Below are 13,174 nucleotides of genomic sequence, written 5' to 3' on the forward strand. Positions count from 1 at the left end.
ACGCCTTCCGAGACTGTTAATCCCCCTAGTACGGCCATAGTCATGTCCGAAACCTTTCCACGTGACTCACCCGAGTGTAAATAATACTGTCACAAATGCACTACGCTTTTATACCTTCTGTACGCGACTCTGCTGCCAGGTATGTATGTTCATATCCTTATCCAATGCCTTTTGTCACCTCAAAGCATAAAACTTGTGCTTTCCTTTTGCTGTCTTCTGTTTTCGCACCAGACTGGTCAACGAGGGCTAGGTGGAACCCTTCGACCCACTTAGTGGCTGTGTGTAGGCGCAGAATTTTCCCGGGTTCTCGGAAAGATTTTTTGTTTAGGTATGACTGCGGTTGTGCGCTTCGCGAGAATTTCTGCCGACTTTCGTCTATCATAATTTCCGCATGCTATATTTAACCGAGTGTGCAGCAGTCTCTGCTTCCCTAGCAATTTCGAAACTAAACGTTATCAAAAGACCTGAGTAAAAACCCTAACAGATTTTGGTCGTATGTAAAATCAGTAAGTGGGTCAAAATCATGTATTCATTCTCTCAGCGACCACACCGGCACCGAAATGGAAGATAGCAGAGAGAAGGCTGAAATACTGAATTCGGTCTTCCGTAGTTGTTTCACCGCCGAAGATCGTAACTCTGTCCCTCCTTTCAATCCTCGTGCGAACGTCGAAATGGCAATTATTGAGATAACCAATCGCGGAATTAAAAAGCAGCTACAATCACGTAGTAGTGGAAAGGCTTCAGGACCGGATGAAATACCTATAAGATTCTATAAAGATTATGCGAAAGAATTCGTATTTTATCGTAGTTTGCTTGAGCAAAGAAAAGTACCTAATGACCGGAAAAAAGCGCAGGTCATTCCCGTTTTTAAGAAAGGCCGTAAGACAGATCCACACAATTATAGACCTATATCGTTGACCTCATTTTGTTGTTCAAATATGGAACATGTTTTATGCTCAAGAATTATGACGTTCTTCGAAAATGAACAGCTTCTCTATAAAAATCAACATGGATTCCGCAAACAGAGATTCTGCGAAACTCAGCTCGCTCTGTTCCCCCATGAGATCCACAGCGCAGTGGACAACGGCGCTCAGGTTGATGCCGTGTTCCTTGATTTCAGTAAGGCATCTGACACCGTCCCGCATTACCGTTTAATGAAAAAAATACGAGGTTACGGAGTATCGGAGCAGACCTGCGATTGGATTCAAGACTTTCATGCAGATAGAACTCAACAAGTTGCTCTTAACAGAACTAAATGGGTATATGTAAAGATAATATCCGGAATACCACAGGGAAGTGTGATACGACCGTTGCTGTTTAAAATATATATATAAAAGGTCTAGTAGAAAGCGTCGGATGCTCTTTAAGGCTATTTGCAGATGATGCAGTTGTCTATATCAAAGTATCAATACCAGAAGATAGTAAGAATGTACAGAACGACCTGCAGAAAATTGATGATTGGTGCAGTTGACCCTGAACGCGAATAAATGAAACATATTGCGCATACCTAGGAAAAGAAATCCACTACTGTACAGCTACACTATTGATGACAAACAGCTGGATACGGCGTCTACCGTAAAATATCTAGGCGTAACTATCAAGATCGACATTAAGTAGATTGACAATATAAAACAGACTCAGATTTATCGTAAGAATCTTACGGAAATCCACGAAAGAAGTGGCTTATAAGGCACGTGTTCGACCGATTCTTGAGTATTGTTCATCTGCGATCGCTATCAGGTAAGGCTGATAGAGGAGATAGTGAAGATCCGACGAAGAGCGGCGCGTTTCGTCACGGGATCGTTTAGCTGGCGAGAGAGCGTTACGGAAATGCTAAACAAACTCCACTGGCAGACGTTACAAGAGAGAAGTTATGTGTCACAGAGAGATTTACTTCTGAAATTTCGGGACAGCACTTTTCAGGAGGAGTCAGACAACATATTACTTCCTCCGTCTTACATCTCGCGTATTGACCACGAGGAGAAAAATTCCAGAAATTAGAGCCAATACAGAGGCTTACCGAGAATGATTCTTCCCACGCAATATTCGCGAGTGGAACAAGGTTGGAGGGATGAGATAGTGGTACCGAAAGTACCCACCACCACACACCATTAGGTGGCTTGCGGAGTATGATATAGATGTAGAATTTTCGATTTCTGTTATTACATTACGATGGTTTCTTTACCGTCCTAATCCATTTACTCGGATTAACATCTCCAGAACGCGATCTACAATCCGTTTAAACTTTTCCCACGTTTCCTCTACGTCCATCACACTGGAACTAAATCATGACCGTTTATTTTCCATGTGGGATGTAAACAAGTGCTTACCTTCTCTTTCCAGCAAAAATCAGCCTGTGTATGTGTGACGCTTCTCACTCAGACCCATTTACATGTGCAATCTGTATGCTTGCAAGAGAAGTAATGTTTCGTCTTGTGGTGTGTCTTCACATAATTATACAGGTTTCAGTTGTTACGAAAACGGTCTACCTTCTTTTTTAACTTATTTTCATTTTATTTTCTATCTTGTACAGCTGAAAATAACTGGTTATATCAGCCAAGTGCCTCAGAATAAGCCATTTGAAAAATATTCGCTGCTTGTGACAAAAACTAAGGACACGTTTCAAGTAGAAGTGCACACAGGATAACAGCAAATGCGGACGTGTAAGCTACTATATGACTTCACAATGCCGTGAATCTTCTAACCGTTTACTTTTTGCTTTTGTTTCAGGTTGTCAGTCATCAACGGAGTTGCTGGAGAGTTTTCACTAGGTGAGCACGTATTTCCAACAACTTTTATTGATTGTTTATCAAATAATCGTGGTGCTAGTAATTCAGGAGGATCCCGCTTCGAGTTAGAAATAGCACAGTATGAAATTTTATTTGATTGTGTCAGAAGCAAGCTAAATACACAGAATGAAATATATACATGATTACATGACAATCTTAATTATATGTACATAGATTATAAAAATAAATTAATAGGACAAAGAAAATGACGAAATTTACATTCAGACACCATTTGTCGAAAACTGAGCGGCGTCTAGGACACTGTCTTGGACCGAGCATGGAATAGGCAGAGAGGTCATTGGCGCATACGGCTGTTTGTTCTTGGCTACACACGCACTTGCTGTCCTTTATGAGGCACCCAGAAGCGTCTTTATAAAATAATTAGTTGTTCAAATGTTGTTGCTGAATCATCTACTTCTTTTAATCAGTGATAAATGCTTTTGTTTTTACTTGGTGCTATAACTTTAAGACGGAAGATGATTTTCGAAATGCTTAGGGGGGAGGGGGGATAGAAAAGCAGATAATAGCTGTAAAGCAAGCCACACACAGACCGGGCACACATAGTAAATCGACTAAAACTGGCACCGCTTTTAATTCGTGAAACGTTCAAGATAAGCAAAACGAGGTTTTCGGAAAAGGGACCGGTAAATTTATATCAACTGAAAACAGTTTGTATTTAAAGTGGAACGATGCAGTTGTTTCAATGGCAATGGAAATCTCTCGAAAACACAAATATAGTGACATAGCGCTTGTTACATTGAAACATTCCGCAAAAATGTCCCAGGAATGTGAAGTTAACAGGGAATGCAGTCGGTATCGGTTACTGCGGTTGACCAGCACCAAGAGTTATAAGGACCTTTGTACCTTCTTCAGTGCTGCAGATTATTTACATTGTTGACATTAAATTACATCTGCATTGAGTGTGAGGTCTACTATTCACTTTATGTGAACACTCAGTTGCGGTATTTTCTGTCATACACCAACGTAAGAAACGTTAGAGCAATCGTTAAACACGATTAATATTGTTTGCTCATTGATCCACAGCCTCGGTACATTTTTCGTCCGTTAGGGGCTTTAGAATTTTCAGTTCAATTGCTGCTCGTCAATTTGTAATTTGTAGTTACACTACTGGCCGTTAAAATTGCTACACCAAGAAGAAATGCATATGATAAATGGGTATTCTTTGGAAAAATATATTATACTAGAAGTGACATGTGATTACATTTTCACTCAGTTTGGGTGCATAGATACTGAGAAATCAGTACCCAGAACAACCAGCTCTGGCCGTATTAACGGCCTTGATACGCCTGGGCATTCAGTCAACCATAGCTTGGATGGCGTGTACAGGTACAGCTGCCCATGCAGCTTGAAAACGATTCCACAGTTCATCAAGAGTAGTGACTGGCGTAATGTGACGAGCCAGTTGTTCGGCCATCATTGACCAGACGTTTTCAATTGGTGAGGGATCTGGAGAATGTGCTGGCCAGGACAGCAGTCGAACATTTTCTGTATCCAGAAAGGCCCGTACAGGACCTGCAGCATGCGGTCGTGCCTTATCCTGGTGAAATGTAGAGTATCGCAGGGATCGAATGAAGGGTAGAGCCACGGGTCGTAACACATCCACTGTTCAAAGTGCCGTCAATGCGAACAAGAGGTGACCGAGACGTGTAACCAATGGCACACATACCATCACGCTGGGTGATACGCCAGTATGGCAATGACGAATACGCGCTTCCAATGTGCGTTCACCGCCATGTCACCACACACGGATGCGACCATAATGACGTTCTAAACAGAACCTGAATACATCTGAAAAAAGACTTTTTGCCATTCGTGCACCCAGGTTCGTTGTTGAACACACCATCGCAGGCTCTCCTGCCTGTGATGCAGCGTCAAGGGTAACCGCAGCCACGGTCTACGAGCTGATAGTCCGTGCTGCTGCAAACGTCGTCGAACTGTTCGTGCAGATGGTTGTTGTCTTGAAAACGTCCCCATCTGGACTCAAGGATCGAGACGTGGCTGCACGATCCGTTACAGCCATACGGATAATATGCCTGTCATCTCGACTGCTAGTGATACGAGGCCGTTGGGATCCAGCACGGCGTTCCGTGCATATCATATCACAGCGTCTTCTTGCTATCTTTAAAATTTCGTGTCTGTAGCGCGTCATCCTCGTGGTGTAGCAATTTTAATGGCCACTAGTATACTTCCGATTTCCGCATTATTTGCGGTGCAAGTTTTAGGCGATACACTCTGTAGAAGGAATAGGAGTGGACCGAAAATTGAACCTTGTGGAACTTCCTTTGTAAACTGAATTACTCTTCCTGCCCTTTCCAGGCGTATGGAACTGGAATAACCCTAATACAAGCAGAATGGGTAGTACCTTATGCCACTCACCTCGCAGTGGTTATCAGATCGCAGATGTAGATTTGTCACCCGGCAACAACAAGAGCGACAGACGTAGAGGGAGGGAGAGAGAATCGATGCAGCGCTGGCCGGCTTTAGCGGACGAGTGGCTGGCATGCCGGCCTGCGCGCTGTGAAAGTCAACAGCGGCAGCTAACGCGGCGTTCACGGCGCTGCGATTTGCGGAGCACATATTTGCGTGTTTGCCCGGCTGCGCCGTGCCGCGTCTCGCCTGCGACCGCCGCCTAACGGTGTCCTGCAGCAGCGCCGCTAACTCTGCGTGCGGCCGGCATCTCAGACTGCCGCAGCCACCAGCTAGCAGCCGGCCTACAGAGCATCGCCACACTGCTACACTTTGCACACGAAACGGCTGCTTCCCTGTACTGGCATCGATGATATCGAGTGAGTGCAGCCTCACTGAGCACAGTATTCATCAACCAGCATATGTATTCATTCAGTCGTAGGGGTAGTCATCACGTAGAAAAAATGATACTGCGACCTTGAATCTTGGTGTTAGTCCTTCTGTCTACACCTTCACCGTAGCATACAGTCCCGACACACACTGCTGAGAAAATTGTTGCTGAGAAAATTGTTGCCGTCTGACAGTAGGAACGACACTAGCGCCCCTAGCGTCGACAAAACCAACCGTAAAATTGTTTCTTTTTAATTATTAACGTAATACTTCTACATTTTTGCGTTCCAACCTTTGGTAAATTGTGAAAAAACATGAATGATTGTGAAATAAATACACACATCAAAAAAAAGTGTTGCATCACCTCGGTTCCGAAACTTCCGGAACCTGTACAGAAAATTGGAATACAGAGCAACATAAACATCATTTCCGCCCTTATTATTGCTCATGAAAACCACACATTGGGTGGTGTACCACCGTACAGCGATACCTTCAGAGGTGGTGGGCCAGATTGCTGTACACAGCGGTACCTCTAATAGCCAGTAACTCGTCCTCTTGCATTGAAACATGCCCGTATTCGTCGAGACATACCATCCACAAGTTCATCTAGGCACTGTTGGTCCAGATCGTCCCACTCCTCAACGGCGATTCGGCGCAGGTCCCTCAGAGTGGTTGGTGGGTCACTTCGTCAATAACCAGCCCTTTTCAATCTATGCCAGGCATATTCGATATGGTTGATGTCCGGAGAACATGCTGGCCACTCTAGTCGAGCGATGTCGTTATCCTGAAGGAAGTCATTCACAAGATGTGCACGATAGGAGCGCGAATTATCGTCCATTAAGACGAATGCCTCGCCAATATGCTGCAGACATGATTCCACGATCGGTCGGAGGATGGCATTCACGTATCGTAAAGCCGTTACGGCACCTTCCATGACCACCAGCGGCGTACGTCGGCCCCACATAGTGCCATCCCAAAACAACAGGGAACCTCCACCTTGTTTCACTCGCTGGACAGTGTATCCAAGGCTTGCACCCTCGGGTTCCCGGGTTCGATTCCCGGCGGGGTCAGGGATTTTCTCTGCCTCGTGATGGCTGGGTGTTGTGTGCTGTCCTTAGGTTAGTTAGGTTTAAGTAGTTCTAAGTTCTAGGCGACTGATGACCATAGATGTTAAGTCCCATAGTGCTCTGAGCCATTTGAGCTTTCACCCTGACCGTGTGGCCTCCAAACACGTCTCCGACGATTGTCTGGTTGGAGGCATATGGAACACTCATTGGTGAAGAGAACGTGGTGCCAATCCTAAGAGGTCCATTCGAAATGTTTTTGCACCCATCTGTACTGCGCTGCATGGTGTCGTGATTCCAAAGATGGACCTCGCCATGGACGTCGGGAGTGAAGTTGCGCATCATGCAGCCTAATGCGCACAGTTTGAGTCGTAACACGATGTCCTGTGGCTGCACGAAAAGCAGTATTTAACATGGTGGCGTTGCTTTCAGTGTTCCTCCGAGCCATAATCTGTAGGAAGCGGCCATCCACTGCAGTAGTAGCTCTTGGGTGGCCTGAGCGAGGCATGTCATCGACAGTTCCTGTGTCTCTGCGTCACCTCCATCTCCGAATAACATCGTTTTGGTTTACTCCGAGACGCTTGGATACTTCCCTTCTGGACAGCCCTTCCTGGCACAAAGTAACAATATGGACGCGATCGAACCGCGTTATTGACCGTCTAGGCATGGTTGAAGTACAGACAACACGAGCCGTGTACCTGCTTCCTGGTGGAATGAGTGGAACTAATCGGCTGTCGGACCCCCTCGATCCAATAGGAGCTACTTATGCATGGTTGTTTACATCTTTGGGCTGATTTACTGACATCTCTGAACAGTCAAAGGGACTGGTTCAAATGGCTCTGAGCACTATGGGTCTCAACTGCTGTGGCCATTAGTCCCCTAGAACTTAGAACTACTTAAACCTAACTAACCTAAGGACATCACACACATCCATTGCCGAGGCAGGATTCGAACCTGCGACCGTAGCAGTCGCACGGTTCCGGACTGCGCGCCGAGAACCGCGAGACCACCGCAGCCGGCTCAAAGGGACTGTGTCTGTGATACAATAACCAAAGTCAGCGTCTATCTTCATGAGTTCTGGGAACCAGTGTGGTGAAATACATTTTTTGATGCGTATGTAAAAACATCCTTTTTATATCAATGTCGGCTTTCCCGGTGGATACTGCTGATGAAATCATTTCAGGCTTCGATTCGGGTCGCTCCGTTGAAAATTCGCGACATTTCGATGAGTGTCATTCTCACCATCTTCCGACTAAGTCACTTCGGCGCAGCTACCCGGATGGAAACCTGAGATGATTTCATCAAAAACATTCTTTCTATTTGATTCAGTGAAGTAAGCTACAACTTAATCGTGAAGACATTTTTTCGAGTATAAATACAATTGCAGCTTAATCCGTTGAAAGCAAGCCAATATGAAAACGTATTTCATGCATGACAACCATGCAGTGAGGTGAGAAAAGTTATGGGATGTGAACCTTTATCGTTTCAGATCTCAACTTTCTCGGCATATTGCAGCAGCTCGACGTGAGACGGACTCAACAAGTCGTTGAAATTTGGCTGCAGCAATATTGAGCCATGCTCCTTCTATAGCCATTCGTAATTGCGGAAGTGTTGCCAGTGCGGGATTTTAATCACCTTTCGATTATTTCCCATAGATGTTCGATCTGAGTCATGTTGGGCAATCTGGGTGGCAAATTATTCGCTCTACCTGTGCAGAGTGTTCCTCAAACCAGTCACGAACAACTCTGGAACAATGTCCTCCATAAAAATTCCATCGTTGATAAGGGGACATTGTATGTTTTGGTTATTACCGCTCTTTATAACACTACACACCATCCTCTATTGTAAACACCAACGATATTGTTGGAGCCCATCCCATACCGTATTCTGAAGTGTAGTTTATGTCCATCTCGAGCGCTGCTGTCGTATTGTACAAGGCTTGTCCAGAAAGCAAGTTCTGATCGGTCGCTAAATGGAAACCACAATAAAAAATCAGAAAAATTTTATTTGCAAGAGTTAGCTAACTTTCCATGTAGTTCTCTACATAGCCGCTGCTCTGACTTAGACATTTGTCGCAGCGTTATACCAAATTTCCAACACCATCGTCATAGGATGCAGCCGTCAGTGTTTTCCGATAATTCTCTGCTCAGGTCTATAGCGCCTAGCCTGCGCCTAAGTGTTGTCTTCGTATCCAGCGTTTCGTGTGAACAGAGATGATACAAAGCATGAGCCAATTAGGTCTGTGTTGTGGGTGATGGAACACTTCCCTTGGAAAGGGTGCAGGAGCGTCTTCACTACCCTGCAGAGTGCGGCTGAGAATTGCCACGAAGAAGGAAGTGCGTGGCAGTTGTGTTAGGCGGGCTGCGTTCATTAAGGCGAAGCCTCTCAGCGGCCCCCCCTCCTCGGCGGGATACATCATTGTTCTACGCATCTTTAATCGCTCACAGTGCGCGCACAATTGAAAAGATTGTCTTGATGCGATCGACGGTCGTACTAGAGACACTGCCCAACACATCTTCGTAGGGCTTTCACTGTGGTGTCCATTTCGTGACCGGTCGGAACTTACATTCTGGACAACCCCCGTATAACAAAAATGAGTAGGAGTGTCGTGACTGTGCTTGTTAGACTGCGCCTTCACACTTAATGCGAAACATTTTTCCCGACGATCCATAATTTAGCGGAGACACTTGTTGCACATTGTCACTTCATAAAGTAAGTAACACATGTCGTCCCACACTGACACACTTGCGTAACAAGAGCGGCACATTGTCGGAAGAATGTCCCACGCTCCCTAAGAACACAGTTCTGCAGTGACAAGGATAAAAGGTGCGTGACATTCTGCGACTTACGTGATACAGGACAGTTCGGTTCTCGTCGGGAAAAGCGTCTAAACTGCACACAGATTCGCCGTGAAATTCTGGAGGTGTGTGGATCAAATGCAATTTGCGTCCAGCTGTACTGAAATGGTGCCAACAGTTTGAGCAAGGTCGCAGAAACGTTTGTGATGCTGATCGGCAAGGAAGGCCATCGATGGCATCACAGACACTAGTGTCCAGGCAATGGGCGAGCTGGAAGAACATCTTGGGGAGAGGTTTACACAGATTATGACAGCATTTTAAATTTTTGCATTCGGCCAACTATTATGTAAACGATTAAAAATCAAATTTTTATTGTCATGAAAGCTGTTAGAGGGACAACGTAGAGTCGGGTTAGCCACGTATTAATATACATTGAAGCGCCAAAGAAACTGCTATAGGCATTCGTATTCAAATGCAGAGATATGTAAATATGCAGAATACGGTGCTGCAGTCGGCAACGCCTATATAACACAAATGTCCGGCGCAATTGTTAGATCTCTTACTGCTACTACAATGGCAGGTTATCAACATTTTAGTGGTGTTACAGTCGGCGCACGAGCGATGGAACACAGCATCTTCGGGGAAGCGATGAAGTGAGGGTTTTCCCGTACGATCATTTCACGAGTGTATCGTGAATATAAGGAATCTGGTAAAACATCAAACCTTCGACGTCGCTGCTGCCGGACAAAGATCCTGCAAGAACGGGACCAACGACGGCTGAAGATGACCGTTTAACGTGACAGAAGTGCAACCCTTCCGCAAATTGCTGCAGATTTCAATGCCGGGCCGTCATCAAATGTTAGCGTGCGAACTATTCAAGGAAACATCATATATATGGGCTTTTGGAGCCAAAAGCCCACTCATGTACCATTGATGACTGCACGACGCAAACATTTAGCCTCGCCTGGGCCTGTCAACACCGACATTGGACTGTTGATGACTGGAAACATGTTGCCTCGTCGGACGAGTCTCGATTCAAATTGTATCGAGCGTATGGACACAACCTCATGAATCCATGGAGGCTGCATGTCAGCAGGGGACTGTTCAAGCTGGTGGAGGCTCTGTAATGGAGTGGGGCGTGTGCAGTTTGAGCGATATGGACCCCTGATACGTCTAGATACAATGACAGGTGACACGTACTTAAGCATCTTGTCCCATCACTTGCATCCATTCCTGTCCATTGTGCATTCCGACGGACTTGCGCAATTCCAGCAGGACAATGCGACTCCCCACGCGTCCAGAATTGCTCCAGAGCGGCTCCAGGAAAACTCTTCTGAGTTTAAACGTTTCCGCTGGCCACTAAACTCACCAGGCATTAACATTATTGACCATATCTGGGATGCCGTGCAACGTGCTGTTCAGAAGAGATCTTTACTCCCCCCCAGTGTTGGGGATTTATGGGTAACCCTGCAGGATTCATTGTGTCAGTTCCCTCCACCACTACTTCAGAATTAGTCGAGTCTATGGCACAACGCATTGCGTGCTAGCGAGGTCCTACACGAAATTTGGCTGGCGTATCAGATATCTTCGCTCTTTAGTGAAGCTCCAATTGAGTATAAATTTTTAAGTTTAATGACTAACAGTAAGAAATATGGATAGTTGAGTTTTTGTTGCCCTTGGAAGTTGTAAGCCGGCCGTAGTGGCCAAGCGGTTCTAGGCGCTTCAGTCCGGAACCGCGAAACCGCTACGGTCGCAGGTTAGAATCCTGCCTCTGGCATGGACGTGTATGATGTCCTTAGGTTAGTTAGGTTTAAGTAGTTCTAAGTTCTAGGGGACTGATTAGTTCTAGGGGACTGATTAGTTCTAGGGGACTGATTAGTTCTAGGGGACTGATTAGTTCTAGGGGACTGATTAGTTCTAGGGGACTGATTAGTTCTAGGGGACTGATTAGTTCGAGGAGACCGATTAGTTCTAGGAGACTGATTAGTTCTAGGAGACTGATGAGTTCTAGGGGACTGATGACCTCAGAAGTTAAGTCGCATTGTGCTCAGAGCCATTTTTGGAAGTCGTAAGATAGATAATCTGCAGTTGGCATTGTTCCCCAGGTTATCCACCTGTTGTTGTTGTTGTCTTGAGTCCTGAGACTGGTTTGATGTACCTCTCCATGCTACTCTATCCTGTGCAAGCTTCATCATCTCCCATTACCTGCTGCAGCCTACATCCTTCTGAATCTGCTTAGTGTATTCATCTGTTGGCCTCCCTCTACGATTTTTACCCTCCACGCTGCCCTCCAATACTAAATTGGTGATGCCTCGATGCCTCAGAACATGTCCTACCAACCGATCCCTTCTTTTACTCAAGTTGTGCCACAAATTTCTCTTCTTCCCAATCCTATTCAACACTTTCTCGTTAGTTATGTGATCTACCCATCTAATCTTCAGCAGTCTTCTGTAGCACCACATTTCGGAAGCTTCTATTCTCTTCTTGTTATCCACCTAGGATTATAGATATCTTGTAAGACATGTGATAACACCAGTACGGCTCGCTTGTTCCTTAGCTAAAAAAAATTGTGACCGTCCGCTCCACTTTGCGTCTAAGGTAATGTGACAAGGACTTGGCCCTGGTTCCCGGGTCACGTGACTTTGGTTCGGAGTGCAGCACGACACAGACAGTGGCTTGCGTGGTCTAGTTATATCTTCGGTCTTCGGGTTGGTATACACCGGCGCTGCGCAAACACGCACAGCTGGTCAGTGGCACGGCACCAGGCTGGGAGGGAAAGCTAGCTGCCGCGCGATGGGGAACACACGTCGGCACGCGGCTGTGGCGACACGACAGACCGCGGCCTGCATCTGCAATCGCCGGCAGCTTTTTATGTCCGCAAGTGCGTGTGCGTGTGCGTGCTATGTGCGTGCTGTGTGCTGGCCCACAGCGACGCAAGGCCGCCGCCCGCAAAGGAGTCCCCCTAATACGTCTCCTTCCTGTTCCACTTACTCTCGCTTTCGTGACACGCCTCATTAACGACGCCTTCCCCTGAACACTTTCTCTCTCCTCCCCAAATTCTGCCCTTCCTTTCTACATGGTTAAGTACGAGAAGCGTTCAATAAATAATGGAAGACATATTTTTTCTTGGCCTATTTCGGTTGAAAAAAACGCGAAATTCGTTCCGGGACATTGTGCAATTTTATAACTTCTTAAGTTCAGATAGGTGGTGGCGCTATGCGAAGCCTTTAATACAGTGTCTCTAACAGAGACTCGTTCCAAGCGGGTAGCGTCACACGTATTCAGGCGCACTTGCAGAATGTCTACTGAGACCCGGCAGTGAACAAAAGCACGGCGAGTCGTTGGGCAAGGCGTCTGTCAGGGGCCCGCAAACCTGTCCGATCCACTGCTTACCAGCCGGCCTGTGAGTCCTGCGGTGTTGGAACCTGCGAACACTCTCATTAGAGGTGATCAGCGGATCGCAAACAGTGATCTCACTGGAGAACTTGACGTCTCTTGGTAGTGTTGATACACTCCCCCACGAACTGGGTTGCTCAAAGGTGGGCGGCCGCTGTGTTCTCCGCCACCTAAATGCAGACTATAAAGAGCAACGAAGGACCATCTGTGTTGAATTGCTTGCGCGTTACGAGGCTGATCGTCATAATTCTTTGTCGAACATCGCCACAGGCGATGAAACATGGGTCCACCACTTTGAACCAGAAACGAA

The 13,174-nt window shown here is 46.1% G+C and overlaps 1 protein-coding gene across 1 annotated transcript in view; it reads left to right on the forward strand.

The window, feature by feature from the left end:
* Window positions 1-13,174, forward strand: part of LOC126292304 (uncharacterized) — a 389,476-nt gene that overhangs the window by 170,612 nt on the left and 205,690 nt on the right. Inside the window, exon 3 of the mRNA XM_049986236.1 lies at window positions 2,731-2,771. The gene's annotated coding sequence lies outside the window, so the exon portion shown is untranslated. The remainder of the gene's footprint in view (window positions 1-2,730; window positions 2,772-13,174) is intronic.

This window comes from Schistocerca gregaria, chromosome 9 (genome assembly GCF_023897955.1).
Source record: "Schistocerca gregaria isolate iqSchGreg1 chromosome 9, iqSchGreg1.2, whole genome shotgun sequence".
Taxonomy (NCBI): domain Eukaryota; kingdom Metazoa; phylum Arthropoda; class Insecta; order Orthoptera; family Acrididae; genus Schistocerca; species Schistocerca gregaria.